This window comes from Syngnathus scovelli, chromosome 4 (genome assembly GCF_024217435.2).
Source record: "Syngnathus scovelli strain Florida chromosome 4, RoL_Ssco_1.2, whole genome shotgun sequence".
In the NCBI taxonomy this organism is placed as follows: Eukaryota; Metazoa; Chordata; class Actinopteri; order Syngnathiformes; family Syngnathidae; genus Syngnathus; species Syngnathus scovelli.
In genome coordinates, this window is record NC_090850.1 from 5237063 (window position 1) to 5258154 (window position 21092).

The window sequence follows — 21092 nt, forward strand, 5'->3', positions numbered from 1 at the left end:
GTGGTCTTGGCAGCTAGAGAGTACCGCGTGTACTGCTGCGCATGAAGAAATAACCACCTGCAACGTTTGGTTTAGGTTTTAGGTGCATTTTTTATTTTATTGCTTAAATCGCATTTTCTCGACGAGCTGAGCACGTTTTCTGAAATGTGCTCCTCCCGTCACTCTGGTTGGGTGCGCATAGTAAAAAGTGCTCTTGGCAGCTAGAGAGTGCCGCGTTGGCCACTGCGCATGAAGAAATAACCGCCTGCAACGTTTGGTTTAGGTTTTGGGTGCATTTTTAATTTTATTGCTTAAATCGCATTTTCTCGTCGAGCTGAGCACGTTTTCTGAAATGTGCTCCTCCCGTCACTCTGGTTGGGTGCGCATAGTAAAAAGTACTCTTGGCAGCTAGAGAGTGCCGCGTTGACCACTGCGCATGAAGAAATGACCATCTGCAACGTTTGGTTTAAGTTTTGGGTGCATTTTTAATTTTATTGCTTAAATCGCATTTTCTCGACGAGGTGAGCACGTTTTCTGAAATGTGCTCCTCCCGTCACTCTGGTTGGGTGCGCATAGTAAAAAGTGCTCTTGGCAGCTAGAGAGTGCCGCGTTGACCACTGCGCATGAAGAAATAACCACCTGCAACGTTTGGTTTAGGTTTTAGGTGCATTTTTAATTTTATTGCTTAAATCGCATTTTCTCGACGAGCTGAGCACGTTTTCTGAAATGTGCTCCTCCCGTCACTCTGGTTGGGTGCGCATAGTAAAAAGTGCTCTTGGCAGCTACAGAGTGCCGCGTTGACCACTGCACATGAAGAAATAACCACTTGCAAGTTTGGTTTAGGTTTTAGGTGCATTTTTAGTTTTATTGCTTAAATCGGATTTTCTCGACGAGCTGAGCACGTTTTCTGAAATGTGCTCCTGCCGTCACTCTTGTTGGGTGCGCATAGTAAAAAGTGCTCTTGGCAGCTAGAGAGTGCCGCGTTGACCACTGCGCATGAAGAAATAACCACCTGCAACGTTTGGTTTAGGTTTTAGGTGCATTTTTAATTTTATTGCTTAAATCGCATTTTCTCGACGAGCTGAGCACGTTTTCTGAAATGTGCTCCTCCCGTCACTCTGGTTGGGTGCGCATAGTAAAAAGTGCTCTTGGCAGCTAGAGAGTGCCGCGTTGACCACTGCGCATGAAGAAATAACCACCTGCAACGTTTGGTTTAGGTTTTGGGTGCATTTTTAATTGTATTGCTTAAATCGCATTTTCTGGACGAGCTGAGCACGTTTTCTGAAATGTGCTCCTCCCGTCACTCTGGTTGGGTGCGCATAGTAAAAAGTGCTCTTGGCAGCTAGAGTGCCGCGTTGACCACTGCGCATGAAGAAATAACCACCTGCAACGTTTGGTTTAGGTTTTAGGTGCATTTTTAATTTTATTGCTTAAATAGCATTTTCTCGACGAGCTGAGCACGTTTTCTGAAATGTGCTCCTCCCGTCACTCTGGTTGGGTGCGCATAGTAAAAAGTGCTCTTGGCAGCTAGAGAGTGCCGCGTTGACCACTGCGCATGAAGAAATAAACACCTGCAACGTTTGGTTTAGGTTTTAGGTGCATTTTTAATTTTATTGCTTAAATCGCATTTTCTCGACGAGCTGAGCACGTTTTCTGAAATGTGCTCCTCCCGTCACTCTGGTTGGGTGGGCATAGTAAAAAGTGCTCTTGGCAGCTAGAGAGTGCCGCGTTGACCACTGCGCATGAAGAAATAACCACCTGCAACATTTGGTTTAGGTTTTGGGTGCATTTTTAATTTTATTGCTTAAATCGCATTTTCTGGACGAGCTGAGTACGTTTTCTGAAATGTGCTCCTCCCGTCACTCTGTTTGGGTGCGCATAGTAAAAAGTGCTCTTGGCAGCTAGAGAGTGCCGCGTTGACCACTGCGCATGAAGAAATAACCACCTGCAACGTTTGGTTTAGGTTTTAGGTGCATTTTTAATTTGATTGCTTAAAGCGCATTTTCTCGACGAGCTGAGCACGTTTTCTGAAATGTGCTCCTCCCGTCACTCTGGTTGGGTGCGCATAGTAAAAAGTGCTCTTGGCAGCTAGAGAGTGCCGCGTTGACTGCTGCGCATGAAGAAATAACCACCTGCAACGTTTGGTTAAGGTTTTAGGTGCATTTTTAATTTTATTGCTTAAATCGCATTTTCTCGACGAGCTGAGCAGGTTTTCTGAAATGTGCTCCTCCCGTCACTCTGGTTGGGTGCGCATAGTAAAAAGTGCTCTTGGCAGCTAGAGAGTGCCGCGTTGACTACTGCGCATGAAGAAATAACCGCCTGCAACGTTTGGTTTAGGTTTTGGGTGCATTTTTAATTTTATTGCTTAAATCGCATTTTCTCGTCGAGCTGAGCACGTTTTCAGAAATGTGCTCCTCCCGTCACTCTGGTTGGGTGTGCATAGTAAAAAGTGCTCTTGGCAGCTAGAGAGTGCCGTGTTTACCACTGCGCATGAAGAAATGACCATCTGCAACGTTTGGTTTAGGTTTTGGGTGCATTTTTAATTTTATTGCTTAAATCGCATTTTCTCGACGAGCTGAGCACGTTTTCTGAAATGTGCTCCTCCCGTCACTCTGGTTGGGTGCGCATAGTAAAAAGTGCACTTGGCAGCTAGAGAGTGCCGCGTTGACCACTGCGCATGAAGAAATAACCACCCGCAACGTTTGGTTTAGGTTTTAGGTGCATTTTTAATTTTATTGCTTAAATCACATTTTCTCGACGAGCTGAGCACGTTTTCTGAAATGTGCTCCTCCCGTCACTCTGGTTGGGTGCGCATAGTAAAAACTGCTCTTGGCAGCTAGAGAGTGCCGCGTTGACCACTGCGCATGAAGAAATAACCACCTGCAACGTTTGGTTTAGGTTTTAGGTGCATTTTTAATTTTATTGCTTAAATCGCATTTTCTCGACGAGCTGAGCACGTTTTCTGAAATGTGCTCCTCCCGTCACTCTGGTTGGGTGTGCATAGTAAAAAGTGCTCTTGGCAGCTAGAGAGTGCCGCGTTGACCACTGCGCATTAAGAAATGACCATCTGCAACGTTTGATTTAGGTTTTGGGTGCATTTTTAATTTTATTGCTTAAATCGCATTTTCTCGACGAGCTGAGCACGTTTTCTGAAATGTGCTCCTCCCGTCACTCTGGTTGGGTGCGCATAGTAAAAAGTGCTCTTGGCAGCTAGAGAGTGCCGCGTTGACCACTGCGCATGAAGAAATAACCACCTGCAACGTTTGGTTTAGGTTTTAGGTGCATTTTTAATTTTATTGCTTAAATCGCATTTTCTCGACGAGCTGAGCACGTTTTCTGAAATGTGCTCCTCCCGTCACTCTGGTTGGGTGCGCATAGTAAAAAGTGCTCTTGGCAGCTATAGAGTGCCGCGTTGACCACTGCGCATGAAGAAATAACCACCTGCAACGTTTGGTTTAGGTTTTAGGTGCATTTTTAATTTTATTGCTTAAATCGCATTTTCTCGACGAGCTGAGCACGTTTTCTGAAATGTGCTCCTCCCGTCACTCTGGTTGGGTGCGCATAGTAAAAAGTGCTCTTGGCAGCTAGAGAGTGCCGCGTTGACCACTGCGCATGAAGAAATAACCAAATGCAACGTTTGATTTAGGTTTTGGGTGCATTTTTAATTTTATTGCTTAAATCGCATTTTCTCGACGAGCTGAGCACGTTTTCTGAAATGTGCTCCTCCCGTCACTCTGGTTGGGTGCGCATAGTAAAAAGTGCTCTTGGCAGCTAGAGAGTGCCGCGTTAAACACTGCGCATGAAGAAATAACCACCTGCAACGTTTGGTTTAGGTTTTGGGTGCATTTTTAATTTTATTGCTTAAATCGCATTTTCTCCACGAGCTGAGCACGTTTTCTGAAATGTGCTCCTCCCGTCACTCTGGTTGGGTGCGCATAGTAAAAAGTGCTCTTGGCAGCTAGAGAGTGCCGCGTTGACCACTGCGCATGAAGAAATGACCATCTGCAACGTTTGGTTTAGGTTTTGGGTGCATTTTTAATTTTATTGCTTAAATCGCATTTTCTCGACGAGCTGAGCACGTTTTCTGAAATGTGCTCCTCCCGTCACTCTGGTTGGGTGCGCATAGTAAAAAGTGCTCTTGGCAGCTAGAGAGTGCCGCGTTGACCACTGCGCATGAAGAAATGACCATCTGCAACCTTTGGTTTAGGTTTTGGGTGCATTTTTAATTTTATTGCTTAAATCGCATTTGTCGACGAGCTGAGCACGTTTTCTGAAATGTGCTCCTCCTGTCACTCTGGTTGGGTGCGCATAGTAAAAAGTGCTCTTGGCAGCTAGAGAGTGCCGCGTTGACCACTGCGCATGAAGAAATAACCACGTGCAACGTTTGTTTTAGGTTGTGGGTGCATTTTTAATTTTATTGCTTAAATCGCATTTTCTCGTCGAGCTGAGCACGTTTTCTGAAATGTGCTCCTCCCGTCACTCTGGTTGGGTGCGCATAGTAAAAAGTGCTCTTGGCAGCTAGAGAGTGCCGCGTTGACCACTGCGCATGAAGAAATGACCATCTGCAACGTTTGGTTTAGGTTTTGGGTGCATTTTTAATTTTATTGCTTAAATCGCATTTTTTCGACGAGCTGAGCACGTTTTCTGAAATGTGCTCCTCCCGTCACTCTGGTTGGGTGCGCATAGTAAAAAGTGCTCTTGGCAGCTAGAGAGTGCCGCGTTGATCACTGCGCATGAAGAAATAACCACGTGCAACGTTTGTTTTAGGTTTTAGGTGCATTTTTAATTTGGTTGCTTAAATCGCATTTTCTCGACGAGCTGAGCACGTTTTCTGAAATGTGCTCGTCCCGTCACTCCGGTTGGGTGTGCAAAGTAAAAAGTGCTCTTGGCAGCTAGAGAGTGCCGCGTTGACTGCTGCGCATGAAGAAATAACCACCTGCAACGTTTGGTTTAGGTTTTAGGTGCATTTTTAATTTTATTTCTTAAATCGCATTTTCTCGACGAGCTGAGCACGTTTTCTGAAATGTGCTCCTCCCGTCACTCTGGTTGGGTGCGCATAGTAAAAAGTGCTCTTGGCAGCTAGAGAGTGCCGCGTTGACCACTGCGCATGAAGAAATGACCATCTGCAACGTTTGGTTTAGGTTTTGGGTGCATTTTTAATTTTATTGCTTAAATCGCATTTTCTCGACGAGCTGAGCACGTTTTCTGAAATGTGCTCCTCCCGTCACTCTGGTTGGGTGCGCATAGTAAAAAGTGCTCTTGGCAGCTAGAGAGTGCCGCGTTGACCACTGCGCATGAAGAAATGACCATCTGCAACGTTTGGTTTAGGTTTTAGGTGCATTTTTAATTTTATTGCTTAAATCGCATTTTCTCGACGAGCTGAGCATGTTTTCTGAAATGTGCTCCTCCCGTCACTCTGGTTGGGTGCGCATAGTAAAAAGTGCACTTGGCAGCTAGAGAGTGCCGCGTTGACCACTGCGCATGAAGAAATGACCATCTGCAACGTTTGGTTTAGGTTTTAGGTGCATTTTTAATATTATTGCTTAAATCGCATTTTCTCGACGAGTTGAGCACGTTTTCTGAAATGTGCTCCTCCCGTCACTCTGGTTGGGTGCGCATAGTAAAAAGTGCTCTTGGCAGCTAGAGAGTGCCGCGTTGACCACTGCGCATGAAGAAATAACCACCTGCAACGTTTGGTTTAGGTTTTGGGTGCATTTTTAATTTTATTGCTTAAATCGCATTTTCTCGACGAGCTGAGCACGTTTTCTGAAATGTGCTCCTCCCGTCACTCTGGTTGGGTGCGCATAGTAAAAAGTGCTCTTGGCAGCTAGAGAGTGCCGCGTTGACCACTGCGCATGAAGAAATAACCACCTGCAACGTTTGGTTTAGGTTTTAGGTGCATTTTTAATTTTATTGCTTAAATCGCATTTTCTCGACGAGCTGAGCACGTTTTCTGAAATGTGCTCCTCCCGTCACTCTGGTTGGGTGCGCATAGTAAAAAGTGCTCTTGGCAGCTAGAGAGTGCCGCGTTGACCACTGCGCATGAAGAAATAACCACGTGCAACGTTTGTTTTAGGTTTTGGGTGCATTTTTAATTTTATTGCTTAAATCGCATTTTCTCGTCGAGCTGAGCACGCTTTCTGAAATGTGCTCCTCCCGTCACTCTGGTTGGGTGCGCATAGTAAAAAGTGCTCTTGGCAGCTAGAGAGTGCCGCGTTGACCACTGCGCATGAAGAAATAACCACCTGCAACGTTTGGTTTAGGTTTTGGGTGCATTTTTAATTTTATTGCTTAAATCGCATTTTCTCGACGAGCTGAGCACGTTTTCTGAAATGTGCTCCTCCCGTCACTCTGGTTGGGTGCGCATAGTAAAAAGTGCTCTTGGCAGCTAGAGAGTGCCGCGTTGACCACTGCGCATGAAGAAATAACCACGTGCAACGTTTGTTTTAGGTTTTAGGTGCATTTTTAATTTTATTGCTTAAATCGCATTTTCTCGAGGAGCTGAGCACGTTTTCTGAAATGTGCTCCTCCCGTCACTCTGGTTGGGCGCGCATAGTAAAAAGTGGTCTTGGCAGCTAGAGAGTACCGCGTGTACTGCTGCGCATGAAGAAATAACCACCTGCAACGTTTGGTTTAGGTTTTAGGTGCATTTTTTATTTTATTGCTTAAATCGCATTTTCTCGACGAGCTGAGCACGTTTTCTGAAATGTGCTCCTCCCGTCACTCTGGTTGGGTGCGCATAGTAAAAAGTGCTCTTGGCAGCTAGAGAGTGCCGCGTCGGCCACTGCGCATGAAGAAATAACCGCCTGCAACGTTTGGTTTAGGTTTTGGGTGCATTTTTAATTTTATTGCTTAAATCGCATTTTCTCGTCGAGCTGAGCACGTTTTCTGAAATGTGCTCCTCCCGTCACTCTGGTTGGGTGCGCATAGTAAAAAGTACTCTTGGCAGCTAGAGAGTGCCGCGTTGACCACTGCGCATGAAGAAATGACCATCTGCAACGTTTGGTTTAAGTTTTGGGTGCATTTTTAATTTTATTGCTTAAATCGCATTTTCTCGACGAGGTGAGCACGTTTTCTGAAATGTGCTCCTCCCGTCACTCTGGTTGGGTGCGGATAGTAAAAAGTGCTCTTGGCAGCTAGAGAGTGCCGCGTTGACCACTGCGCATGAAGAAATAACCACCTGCAACGTTTGGTTTAGGTTTTAGGTGCATTTTTAATTTTATTGCTTAAATCGCATTTTCTCGACGAGCTGAGCACGTTTTCTGAAATGTGCTCCTCCCGTCACTCTGGTTGGGTGCGCATAGTAAAAAGTGCTCTTGGCAGCTACAGAGTGCCGCGTTGACCACTGCACATGAAGAAATAACCACTTGCAAGTTTGGTTTAGGTTTTAGGTGCATTTTTAGTTTTATTGCTTAAATCGGATTTTCTCGACGAGCTGAGCACGTTTTCTGAAATGTGCTCCTGCCGTCACTCTTGTTGGGTGCGCATAGTAAAAAGTGCTCTTGGCAGCTAGAGAGTGCCGCGTTGACCACTGCGCATGAAGAAATAACCACCTGCAACGTTTGGTTTAGGTTTTAGGTGCATTTTTAATTTTATTGCTTAAATCGCATTTTCTCGACGAGCTGAGCACGTTTTCTGAAATGTGCTCCTCCCGTCACTCTGGTTGGGTGCGCATAGTAAAAAGTGCTCTTGGCAGCTAGAGAGTGCCGCGTTGACCACTGCGCATGAAGAAATAACCACCTGCAACGTTTGGTTTAGGTTTTGGGTGCATTTTTAATTGTATTGCTTAAATCGCATTTTCTGGACGAGCTGAGCACGTTTTCTGAAATGTGCTCCTCCCGTCACTCTGGTTGGGTGCGCATAGTAAAAAGTGCTCTTGGCAGCTAGAGTGCCGCGTTGACCACTGCGCATGAAGAAATAACCACCTGCAACGTTTGGTTTAGGTTTTAGGTGCATTTTTAATTTTATTGCTTAAATAGCATTTTCTCGACGAGCTGAGCACGTTTTCTGAAATGTGCTCCTCCCGTCACTCTGGTTGGGTGCGCATAGTAAAAAGTGCTCTTGGCAGCTAGAGAGTGCCGCGTTGACCACTGCGCATGAAGAAATAAACACCTGCAACGTTTGGTTTAGGTTTTAGGTGCATTTTTAATTTTATTGCTTAAATCGCATTTTCTCGACGAGCTGAGCACGTTTTCTGAAATGTGCTCCTCCCGTCACTCTGGTTGGGTGGGCATAGTAAAAAGTGCTCTTGGCAGCTAGAGAGTGCCGCGTTGACCACTGCGCATGAAGAAATAACCACCTGCAACATTTGGTTTAGGTTTTGGGTGCATTTTTAATTTTATTGCTTAAATCGCATTTTCTGGACGAGCTGAGTACGTTTTCTGAAATGTGCTCCTCCCGTCACTCTGTTTGGGTGCGCATAGTAAAAAGTGCTCTTGGCAGCTAGAGAGTGCCGCGTTGACCACTGCGCATGAAGAAATAACCACCTGCAACGTTTGGTTTAGGTTTTAGGTGCATTTTTAATTTGATTGCTTAAAGCGCATTTTCTCGACGAGCTGAGCACGTTTTCTGAAATGTGCTCCTCCCGTCACTCTGGTTGGGTGCGCATAGTAAAAAGTGCTCTTGGCAGCTAGAGAGTGCCGCGTTGACTGCTGCGCATGAAGAAATAACCACCTGCAACGTTTGGTTAAGGTTTTAGGTGCATTTTTAATTTTATTGCTTAAATCGCATTTTCTCGACGAGCTGAGCAGGTTTTCTGAAATGTGCTCCTCCCGTCACTCTGGTTGGGTGCGCATAGTAAAAAGTGCTCTTGGCAGCTAGAGAGTGCCGCGTTGACTACTGCGCATGAAGAAATAACCGCCTGCAACGTTTGGTTTAGGTTTTGGGTGCATTTTTAATTTTATTGCTTAAATCGCATTTTCTCGTCGAGCTGAGCACGTTTTCAGAAATGTGCTCCTCCCGTCACTCTGGTTGGGTGTGCATAGTAAAAAGTGCTCTTGGCAGCTAGAGAGTGCCGTGTTTACCACTGCGCATGAAGAAATGACCATCTGCAACGTTTGGTTTAGGTTTTGGGTGCATTTTTAATTTTATTGCTTAAATCGCATTTTCTCGACGAGCTGAGCACGTTTTCTGAAATGTGCTCCTCCCGTCACTCTGGTTGGGTGCGCATAGTAAAAAGTGCACTTGGCAGCTAGAGAGTGCCGCGTTGACCACTGCGCATGAAGAAATAACCACCCGCAACGTTTGGTTTAGGTTTTAGGTGCATTTTTAATTTTATTGCTTAAATCACATTTTCTCGACGAGCTGAGCACGTTTTCTGAAATGTGCTCCTCCCGTCACTCTGGTTGGGTGCGCATAGTAAAAACTGCTCTTGGCAGCTAGAGAGTGCCGCGTTGACCACTGCGCATGAAGAAATAACCACCTGCAACGTTTGGTTTAGGTTTTAGGTGCATTTTTAATTTTATTGCTTAAATCGCATTTTCTCGACGAGCTGAGCACGTTTTCTGAAATGTGCTCCTCCCGTCACTCTGGTTGGGTGTGCATAGTAAAAAGTGCTCTTGGCAGCTAGAGAGTGCCGCGTTGACCACTGCGCATTAAGAAATGACCATCTGCAACGTTTGATTTAGGTTTTGGGTGCATTTTTAATTTTATTCCTTAAATCGCATTTTCTCGACGAGCTGAGCACGTTTTCTGAAATGTGCTCCTCCCGTCACTCTGGTTGGGTGCGCATAGTAAAAAGTGCTCTTGGCAGCTAGAGAGTGCCGCGTTGACCACTGCGCATGAAGAAATAACCACCTGCAACGTTTGGTTTAGGTTTTAGGTGCATTTTTAATTTTATTGCTTAAATCGCATTTTCTCGACGAGCTGAGCACGTTTTCTGAAATGTGCTCCTCCCGTCACTCTGGTTGGGTGCGCATAGTAAAAAGTGCTCTTGGCAGCTATAGAGTGCCGCGTTGACCACTGCGCATGAAGAAATAACCACCTGCAACGTTTGGTTTAGGTTTTAGGTGCATTTTTAATTTTATTGCTTAAATCGCATTTTCTCGACGAGCTGAGCACGTTTTCTGAAATGTGCTCCTCCCGTCACTCTGGTTGGGTGCGCATAGTAAAAAGTGCTCTTGGCAGCTAGAGAGTGCCGCGTTGACCACTGCGCATGAAGAAATAACCAAATGCAACGTTTGATTTAGGTTTTGGGTGCATTTTTAATTTTATTGCTTAAATCGCATTTTCTCGACGAGCTGAGCACGTTTTCTGAAATGTGCTCCTCCCGTCACTCTGGTTGGGTGCGCATAGTAAAAAGTGCTCTTGGCAGCTAGAGAGTGCCGCGTTAAACACTGCGCATGAAGAAATAACCACCTGCAACGTTTGGTTTAGGTTTTGGGTGCATTTTTAATTTTATTGCTTAAATCGCATTTTCTCCACGAGCTGAGCACGTTTTCTGAAATGTGCTCCTCCCGTCACTCTGGTTGGGTGCGCATAGTAAAAAGTGCTCTTGGCAGCTAGAGAGTGCCGCGTTGACCACTGCGCATGAAGAAATGACCATCTGCAACGTTTGGTTTAGGTTTTGGGTGCATTTTTAATTTTATTGCTTAAATCGCATTTTCTCGACGAGCTGAGCACGTTTTCTGAAATGTGCTCCTCCCGTCACTCTGGTTGGGTGCGCATAGTAAAAAGTGCTCTTGGCAGCTAGAGAGTGCCGCGTTGACCACTGCGCATGAAGAAATGACCATCTGCAACCTTTGGTTTAGGTTTTGGGTGCATTTTTTATTTTATTGCTTAAATCGCATTTGTCGACGAGCTGAGCACGTTTTCTGAAATGTGCTCCTCCTGTCACTCTGGTTGGGTGCGCATAGTAAAAAGTGCTCTTGGCAGCTAGAGAGTGCCGCGTTGACCACTGCGCATGAAGAAATAACCACGTGCAACGTTTGTTTTAGGTTGTGGGTGCATTTTTAATTTTATTGCTTAAATCGCATTTTCTCGTCGAGCTGAGCACGTTTTCTGAAATGTGCTCCTCCCGTCACTCTGGTTGGGTGCGCATAGTAAAAAGTGCTCTTGGCAGCTAGAGAGTGCCGCGTTGACCACTGCGCATGAAGAAATGACCATCTGCAACGTTTGGTTTAGGTTTTGGGTGCATTTTTAATTTTATTGCTTAAATCGCATTTTTTCGACGAGCTGAGCACGTTTTCTGAAATGTGCTCCTCCCGTCACTCTGGTTGGGTGCGCATAGTAAAAAGTGCTCTTGGCAGCTAGAGAGTGCCGCGTTGATCACTGCGCATGAAGAAATAACCACGTGCAACGTTTGTTTTAGGTTTTAGGTGCATTTTTAATTTGGTTGCTTAAATCGCATTTTCTCGACGAGCTGAGCACGTTTTCTGAAATGTGCTCGTCCCGTCACTCCGGTTGGGTGTGCAAAGTAAAAAGTGCTCTTGGCAGCTAGAGAGTGCCGCGTTGACTGCTGCGCATGAAGAAATAACCACCTGCAACGTTTGGTTTAGGTTTTAGGTGCATTTTTAATTTTATTTCTTAAATCGCATTTTCTCGACGAGCTGAGCACGTTTTCTGAAATGTGCTCCTCCCGTCACTCTGGTTGGGTGCGCATAGTAAAAAGTGCTCTTGGCAGCTAGAGAGTGCCGCGTTGACCACTGCGCATGAAGAAATGACCATCTGCAACGTTTGGTTTAGGTTTTGGGTGCATTTTTAATTTTATTGCTTAAATCGCATTTTCTCGACGAGCTGAGCACGTTTTCTGAAATGTGCTCCTCCCGTCACTCTGGTTGGGTGCGCATAGTAAAAAGTGCTCTTGGCAGCTAGAGAGTGCCGCGTTGACCACTGCGCATGAAGAAATGACCATCTGCAACGTTTGGTTTAGGTTTTAGGTGCATTTTTAATTTTATTGCTTAAATCGCATTTTCTCGACGAGCTGAGCATGTTTTCTGAAATGTGCTCCTCCCGTCACTCTGGTTGGGTGCGCATAGTAAAAAGTGCACTTGGCAGCTAGAGAGTGCCGCGTTGACCACTGCGCATGAAGAAATGAACATCTGCAACGTTTGGTTTAGGTTTTAGGTGCATTTTTAATTTTATTGCTTAAATCGCATTTTCTCGACGAGCTGAGCACGTTTTCTGAAATGTGCTCCTCCCGTCACTCTGGTTGGGTGCGCATAGTAAAAAGTGCTCTTGGCAGCTAGAGAGTGCCGCGTTGACCACTGCACATGAAGAAATGACCATCTGTAACGTTTGGTTTATGTTTTAGGTGCATTTTTAATTTTATTGCTTAAATCGCATTTTCTCGACGAGCTGAGCACGTTTTCTGAAATGTGCTCCTCCCGTCACTCTGGTTGGGTGCGCATAGTAAAAAGTGCTCTTGGCAGCTAGAGAGTGCCGCGTTAAACACTGCGCATGAAGAAATAACCATCTGCAACGTTTGGTTTAGGTTTTAGGTGCATTTTTAATTTTATTGCTTAAATCGCATTTTCTCGACGAGCTGAGCACGTTTTCTGAAATGTGCTCCTCCCGTCAGTCTGGTTGGGTGTGCATAGTAAAAAGTGCTCTTGGCAGCTAGAGAGTGCCGCGTTGACCACTGCGCATTAAGAAATGACCATCTGCAACGTTTGATTTAGGTTTTGGGTGCATTTTTAATTTTATTGCTTAAATCGCATTTTCTCGACGAGCTGAGCACGTTTTCTGAAATGTGCTCCTCCCGTCACTCTGGTTGGGTGCGCATAGTAAAAAGTGCTCTTGGCAGCTAGAGAGTGCCGCGTTGACCACTGCGCATGAAGAAATAACCACCTGCAACGTTTGGTTTAGGTTTTAGGTGCATTTTTAATTTTATTGCTTAAATCGCATTTTCTCGACGAGCTGAGCACGTTTTCTGAAATGTGCTCCTCCCGTCACTCTGGTTGGGTGCGCATAGTAAAAAGTGCTCTTGGCAGCTATAGAGTGCCGCGTTGACCACTGCGCATGAAGAAATAACCACCTGCAACGTTTGGTTTAGGTTTTAGGTGCATTTTTAATTTTATTGCTTAAATCGCATTTTCTCGACGAGCTGAGCACGTTTTCTGAAATGTGCTCCTCCCGTCACTCTGGTTGGGTGCGCATAGTAAAAAGTGCTCTTGGCAGCTAGAGAGTGCCGCGTTGACCACTGCGCATGAAGAAATAACCAAATGCAACGTTTGATTTAGGTTTTGGGTGCATTTTTAATTTTATTGCTTAAATCGCATTTTCTCGACGAGCTGAGCACGTTTTCTGAAATGTGCTCCTCCCGTCACTCTGGTTGGGTGCGCATAGTAAAAACTGCTCTTGGCAGCTAGAGAGTGCCGCGTTGACCACTGCGCATGAAGAAATAACCACCTGCAACGTTTGGTTTAAGTTTTATGTGCATTTTTAATTGTATTGCTTAAATCGCATTTTCTCGACGAGCTGAGCACGTTTTCTGAAATGTGCTCCTCCCGTCACTCTGGTTGGGTGCGCATAGTAAAAAGCGCTCTTGGCAGCCAGAGAGTGCCGCGTTGACCACTGCGCATGAAGAAATGACCATCTGCAACGTTTGGTTTAGGTTTTAGGTGCATTTTTAGTTTTATTGCTTAAATCGCATTTTCTCGACGAGCTGAGCACGTTTTCTGAAATGTGCTCCTCCCGTCACTCTGGTTGGGTGCGCATAGTAAAAAGTGCTCTTGGCAGCTAGAGAGTGCCGCGTTGATCACTGCGCATGAAGAAATAACCACGTGCAACGTTTGTTTTAGGTTTTAGGTGCATTTTTAATTTGATTGCTTAAAGCGCATTTTCTCGACGAGCTGAGCACGTTTTCTGAAATGTGCTCCTCCCGTCACTCTGGTTGGGTGCGCATAGTAAAAAGTGCTCTTGGCAGCTAGAGAGTGCCGCGTTGACTGCTGCGCATGAAGAAATAACCACCTGCAACGTTTGGTTTAGGTTTTAGGTGCATTTTTAATTTTATTGCTTAAATCGCATTTTCTCGACGAGCTGAGCAGGTTTTCTGAAATGTGCTCCTCCCGTCACTCTGGTTGGGTGCGCATAGTAAAAAGTGCTCTTGGCAGCTAGAGAGTGCCGCGTTGACTACTGCGCATGAAGAAATAACCGCCTGCAACGTTTGGTTTAGGTTTTGGGTGCATTTTTAATTTTATTGCTTAAATCGCATTTTCTCGTCGAGCTGAGCACGTTTTCAGAAATGTGCTCCTCCCGTCACTCTGGTTGGGTGCGCATAGTAAAAAGTGCTCGTGGCAGCTAGAGAGTGCCGCGTAGACCTCTGCGCATGAAGAAATGACCATCTGCAACGTTTGGTTTAGGTTTTGGGTGCATTTTTAATTTTATTGCTTAAATCGCATTTTCTCGACGAGCTGAGCACGTTTTCTGAAATGTGCTCCTCCCGTCACTCTGGTTGGGTGCGCATAGTAAAAAGTGCACTTGGCAGCTAGAGAGTGCCGCGTTGACCACTGCGCATGAAGAAATAACCACCTGCAACATTTGGTTTAGGTTTTAGGTGCATTTTTAATTTTATTGCTTAAATCGCATTTTCTCGACGAGCTGAGCACGTTTTCTGAAATGTGCTCCTCCCGTCACTCTGGTAGGGTGCGCATAGTAAAAAGAGTGCTCTTCGCAGCTAGAGACTGCCGCGTTGACCACTGCGCATGAAGAAATAACCACCTGCAACGTTTGGTTTAGGTTTTGGGTGCATTTTTAATTTTATTGCTTAAATCGCATGTTCTCGACGAGCTGTGCACGTTTTCTTAAATGTGCTCCTCCCGTCACTCTGGTTGGGTGCGCATAGTAAAAAGTGCTCTTGGCAGCTAGAGAGTGCCGCGTTGACCACTGCACATGAAGAAATAACCACCTGCAACGTTTGGTTTAGGTTTTATGTGCATTTTTAATTTTATTGCTTATATCGCATTTTCTCGACGAGCTGAGCACGTTTTCTGAAATGTGCTCCTCCCGTCACTCTGGTTGGGTGCGCATAGTAAAAAGTGCTCTTGGCAGCTAGAGAGTGCCGCGTTGATCACTGCGCATGAAGAAATAACCACCTGCAACGTTTGGTTTAGGTTTTGGGTGCATTTTTAATTTTATTGCTTAAATCGCATTTTCTGGACGAGCTGAGCACGTTTTCTGAAATGTGCTCCTCCCGTCACTCTGGTTGGGTGCGCATAGTAAAAAGTGCTCTTGGCAGCTAGAGAGTGCCGCGTTGACCACTGCGCATGAAGAAATGACCATCTGCAACGTTTGGTTTAGGTTTTAGGTGCATTTTTAATTTTATTGCTTAAATCGCATTTTCTCAACGAGCTGAGCATGTTTTCTGAAATGTGCTCCTCCCGTCACTCTGGTTGGGTGCGCATAGTAAAAAGTGCTCTTGGCAGCTAGAGAGTGCCGCGTTGACTACTGCGCATGAAGAAATGACCATCTGCAACGTTTGGTTTAGGTTTTAGGTGCATTTTTAATTTTATTGCTTTAATCGCATTTTCTCGACGAGCTGTGCACGTTTTCTGAAATGTGCTCCTCCCGTCACTCTGGTTGGGTGCGCATAGTAAAAAGTGCTCTTGGCAGCTAGAGAGTGCCGCGTTGACCACTGCGCATGAAGAAATAACCACCTGCAACGTTTGGTTTAGGTTTTAGGTGCATTTTTAATTTTATTGCTTAAATCTCATTTTCTCGACGAGCTGAGCACGTTTTCTGAAATGTGCTCCTCCCGTCACTCTGGTTGGGTGCGCATAGTAAAAAGTGCTCTTGGCAGCTAGAGAGTGCCGCGTTGACCACTGCGCATGAAGAAATGACCATCTGCAGCGTTTGGTTTAGGTTTTAGGTGCATTTTTAATTTTATTGCTTAAATTGCATTTTCTCGACGAGCTGAGCACGTTTTCTGAAATGTGCTCCTCCCGTCACTCTGGTTGGGTGCGCATAGTAAAAAGTGCTCTTGGCAGGTAGAGAGTGCCGCGTTGACCACTGCGCATGAAGAAATGACCATCTGCAACGTTTGGTTTAGGTTTTAGGTGCATTTTTAATTTTATTGCTTAAATCGCATTTTCTTGACGAGCTGAGGACGTTTTCTGAAATGTGCTCCTTCCGTCACTCTGGTTGGGTGCGCATAGTAAAAAGTGCTCTTGGCAGCTAGAGATTGCCGCGTTGACCACTGCGCATGAAGAAATAACCACCTGCAACGTTTGGTTTAGGTTTTATGTGCATTTTTAATTTTATTGCTTAAATCGCATTTTCTCGACGAGCTGAGCACGTTTTCTGAAATGTGCTCCTCCCGTCACTCTGGTTGGGTGCGCATAGTAAAAAGTGCTCTTGGCAGCTAGAGAGTGCCGCGTTGACCACTGCGCATGAAGAAATGACCATCTGCAGCGTTTGGTTTAGGTTTTAGGTGCATTTTTAATTTTATTGCTTAAATTGCATTTTCTCGACGAGCTGAGCACGTTTTCTGAAATGTTCTCCTCCCGTCACTCTGGTTGGGTGCGCATAGTAAAAAGTGCTCTTGGCAGGTAGAGAGTGCCGCGTTGACCACTGCGCATGAAGAAATGATCATCTGCAACGTTTGGTTTAGGTTTTAGGTGCATTTTTAATTTTATTGCTTAAATCGCATTTTCTCGACGAGCTGAGCACGTTTTCTGAAATGTGCTCCTTCCGTCACTCTGGTTGGGTGCGCATAGTAAAAAGTGCTCTTGGCAGCTAGAGAGTGCCGCGTTGACCACTGCGCATGAAGAAATAACCATTTGCAACGTTTGGTTTAGGTTTTAGGTGCATTTTTAATTTTATTGCTTAAATTGCATTTTCTCGACGAGCTGAGCACGTTTTCTGAAATGTGCTCCTCCCGTCACTCTGGTTGGGTGCGCATAGTAAAAAGTGCTCTTGGCAGCTAGAGAGTGCCGCGTTGACCACTGCGCATGAAGAAATGACCATCTGCAACGTTTGGTTTAGGTTTTAGGTGCATTTTTAATTTTATTGCTTAAATCGCATTTTGTCTACGAGCTGAGCACGTTTTCTGAAATGTGCTCCTCCCGTCACTCTGGTTGGGTGCGCATAGTAAAAAGTGCTCTTGGCAGCTAGAGAGTGCCGCGTTGACCACTGCGCATGAAGAAATAACCGCCTGCAACGTTTGGTTTAGGTTTTGGGTGCATTTTTAATTTTATTGCTTAAATCGCATTTTCTAGTCGAGCTGAGCACGTTTTCTGAAATGTGCTCCTCCCGTCACTCTGGTTGGGTGCGCATAGTAAAAAGTGCTCGTGGCAGCTAGAGAGTGCCGCGTTGACCACTGCGCATGAAGAAATGAAGATCTGCAGCGTTTGGTTTAGGTTTTGGGTCCATTTTTAATTTTATTGCTTAAATCGCATTTTCTCGACGAGCTGAGCACGTTTTCTGAAATGTGCTCCTCCCGTCACTCTGGTTGGGTGCGCATAGTAAAAAGTGCACTTGGCAGCTAGAGAGTGCCGCGTTGACCACTGCGCATGAAGAAATAACCACCTGCAACGTTTCGTTTAGGTTTTGGGTGCATTTTTAATTTTATTTCTTAAATCGCATTTTCTCGTCGAGCTGAGCACGTTTTCTGAAATGTGCTCCTCCCGTCACTCTGGTTGGGTGCGCATAGTAAAAAGTGCTCGTGGCAGCTAGAGAGTGCCGCGTTGACCACTGCGCATGAAGAAATGACCATCTGCAACGTTTGGTTTAGGTTTTGGGTGCATTTTTAATTTTATTGCTTAAATCGCATTTTCTCGACGAGCTGAGCACGTTTTCTGAAATGTGCTCCTCCCGTCACTCTGGTTGGGTGCGCATAGTAAAAAGTGCACTTGGCAGCTAGAGAGTGCCGCGTTGACCACTGCGCATGAAGAAATAACCACCTGCAACGTTTCGTTTAGGTTTTAGGTGCATTTTTAATTTTATTGCTTAAATCGCATTTTCTCGACGAGCTGAGCACGTTTTCTGAAATGTGCTCCTCCCGTCACTCTGGTTGGGTGCGCATAGTAAAAAGTGCTCTTGGCAGCTAGAGAGTGCCGCGTTGACCACTGCGCATTAAGAAAAAAACACCTGCAACGTTTGGTTTAGGTTTTAGGTGCATCTTTAATTTTATTGCTTAAATCGCATTTTCTCGACGAGCTGAGCACGTTTTCTGAAATGTGCTCCTCCCGTCACTCTTGTTGGGTGCGCATAGTAAAAAGTGCTCTTGGCAGCTAGAGAGTGCCGCGTTGACCACTGCGCATGAAGAAATAACCACGTGCAACGTTTGTTTTAGGTTTTAGGTGCATTTTTTATTTGATTGCTTAAATCGCATTTTCTCGACGAGCTGAGCACGTTTTCTGAAATGTGCTCCTCCCGTCACTCTGGTTGGGTGCGCATAGTAAAAAGTGCTCTTGGCAGCTAGAGAGTGCCGCGTTGACCACTGCGCATGAAGAAATGACCATCTGCAACGTTTGGTTTAGGTTTTAGGTGCATTTTTAATTTTATTGCTTTAATCGCATTTTCTCGACGAGCTGAGCACGTTTTCTGAAATGTGCTCCTCCCGTCACTCTGGTTGGGTGCGCATAGTAAAAAGTGCTCTTGGCAGCTAGAGAGTGCCGCGTTGACCACTGCGCATGAAGAAATGACCATCTGCAACGTTTGGTTTAGGTTTTGGGTGCATTTTTAATTTTATTGCTTAAATCGCATTTTCTCGTCGAGCTGAGCACGTTTTCTGAAATGTGCTCCTCCCGTCACTCTTGTTAGGTGCGCATAGTAAAAAGTGCTCTTGGCAGCTAGAGATTGCCGCGTTGACCACTGCGCATGAAGAAATGACCATCTGCAACGTTTGGTTTAGGTTTTGGGTGCATTTTTAATTTTATTGCTTAAATCGCATTTTCTCGACGACCTGAGCACGTTTTCTGAAATGTGCTCCTCCCGTCACTCTTGTTGGGTGCGCATAGTAAAAAGTGCTCTTGGCAGCTAGAGAGTGCCGCGTTGACCACTGCGCATGAAGAAATAACCACGTGCAACGTTTGTTTTAGGTTTTAGGTGCATTTTTTATTTGATTGCTTAAATCGCATTTTCTCGACGAGCTGAGCACGTTTTCTGAAATGTGCTCCTCCCGTCACTCTGGTTGGGTGCGCATAGTAAAAAGTGCTCTTGGCAGCTAGAGAGTGCCGCGTTGACTGCTGCGCATGAAGAAATAACCACCTGCAACGTTTGGTTTAGGTTTTAGGTGCATTTTTAATTTTATTGCTTAAATCGCATTTTCTCGACGAGCTGAGCACGTTTTCTGAAATGTGCTCCTCCCGTCACTCTGGTTGGGTGCGCATAGTAAAAAGTGCTCTTGGCAGCTAGAGAGTGCCGCGTTGACCACTGCGCATGAAGAAATGACCATCTGCAACGTTTGGTTTAGGTTTTGGGTGCATTTTTAATTTTATTGCTTAAATCGCATTTTCTCGACGAGCTGAGCACGTTTTCTGAAATGTGCTCCTCCCGTCACTCTGGTTGGGTGTGCATAGTAAAAAGTGCTCTTGGCAGCTAGAGAGTGCCGCGTTGACCACTGCGCATGAAGAAATAACCACCTGCAACGTTTGGTTTAGGTTTTGGGTGCATTTTTAATTTTATTGCTTAAATCGCATTTTCTCGACGAGCTGAGCACGTTTTCTGAAATGTGCTCCTCCCGTAACTCTGGTTGGGTGCGCATAGTAAAAAGTGCTCTTGGCAGCTAGAGAGTGCCGCGTTGACCACTGTGCATGAAGAAATAACCACCCGCAACGTTTGGTTTAGGTTTTAGGTGCATTTTTAATTTTATTGCTTAAATCGCATTTTCTCGTCGAGCTGAGCACGTTTTCAGAAATGTGCTCCTCCCGTCACTCTGGTTGGGTGTGCATAGTAAAAAGTGCTCTTGGCAGCTAGAGAGTGCCGCGTTGACCACTGCGCATGAATAAATGACCATCTGCAACGTTTGGTTTAGGTTTTGGGTGCATTTTTAATTTTATTGCTTAAATCGCATTTTCTCGACGAGCTGAGCACGTTTTCTGAAATGTGCTCCTCCCGTCACTCTGGTTGGGTGCGCATAGTAAAAAGTGCTCTTGGCAGCTAGAGAGTGCCGCGTTGACCACTGCTCATGAAGAAATGACCATCTGCAACGTTTGGTTTAGGTTTTAGGTGCATTTTTAATTTTATTGCTTTAATCGCATTTTCTCGACGAGCTGAGCACGTTTTCTGAAATGTGCTCCTCCCGTCACTCTGGTTGGGTGCGAAGAGTAAAAAGTGCTCTTGGCAGCTAGAGAGTGCCGCGTTGACCACTGCGCATTAAGAAATAACCACCTGCAAGGTTTGGTTTAGGTTTTGGGTGCATTTTTAATTTTATTGCTTAAATCGCGTTTTCTGGACGAGCTGAGCACGTTTTCTGAAATGTGCTCCTCCCGTCACTCTGGTCGGGTGCGCATAGTAAAAAGTGCTCTTGGCAGCTAGAGAGTGCCGAGTTGACTGCTGCACATGAAGAAATAACCACCCCCAACGTTTGGTTTAGGTTTTAGGTGCATTTTTAATTTTATTGCTTAAATCGCATTTTCTCGACGAGCTGAGCACGTTTTCTGAAATGTGCTCCTCCCGTCACTCTGGTTGGGTGCGCATAGTAAAAAGTGCTCTTGGCAGCTAGAGAGTGCCACGTTGACCACTGCGCATGAAGAAACAACCACGTGCAACGTTTGTTTTAGGTTTTAGGTGCATTTTTATTTTTATTGCTTAAATCGCATTTTCTCGACGAGCTGAGCACGTTTTCTGAAACGTGCTCCTCCCGTCACTCTGGTTGGGTGCCCATAGTAAAAAGTGCTCTTGGCAGCTAGAGAGTGCCGCGTTGACTGCTGCGCATGAAGAAATAACCACCTGCAACGTTTGTTTAAGGTTTTAGTTGCATTTTTAATTTTATTGCTTAAATCGCATTTTCTCGACGAGCTGAGCACGTTTTCTGAAATGTGCTCCTCTCGTCACTCTGGTTGGGTGCGCATAGTAAAAAGTGCTCTTGGCAGCTAGAGAGTGCCGCGTTGACCACTGCGCATGAAGAAATGACCATCTGCAACGTTTGGTTTAGGTTTTAGGTGCATTTTTAATTTTATTGCTTTAATCGCATTTTCTCGACGAGCTGAGCACGTTTTCTGAAATGTGTTCCT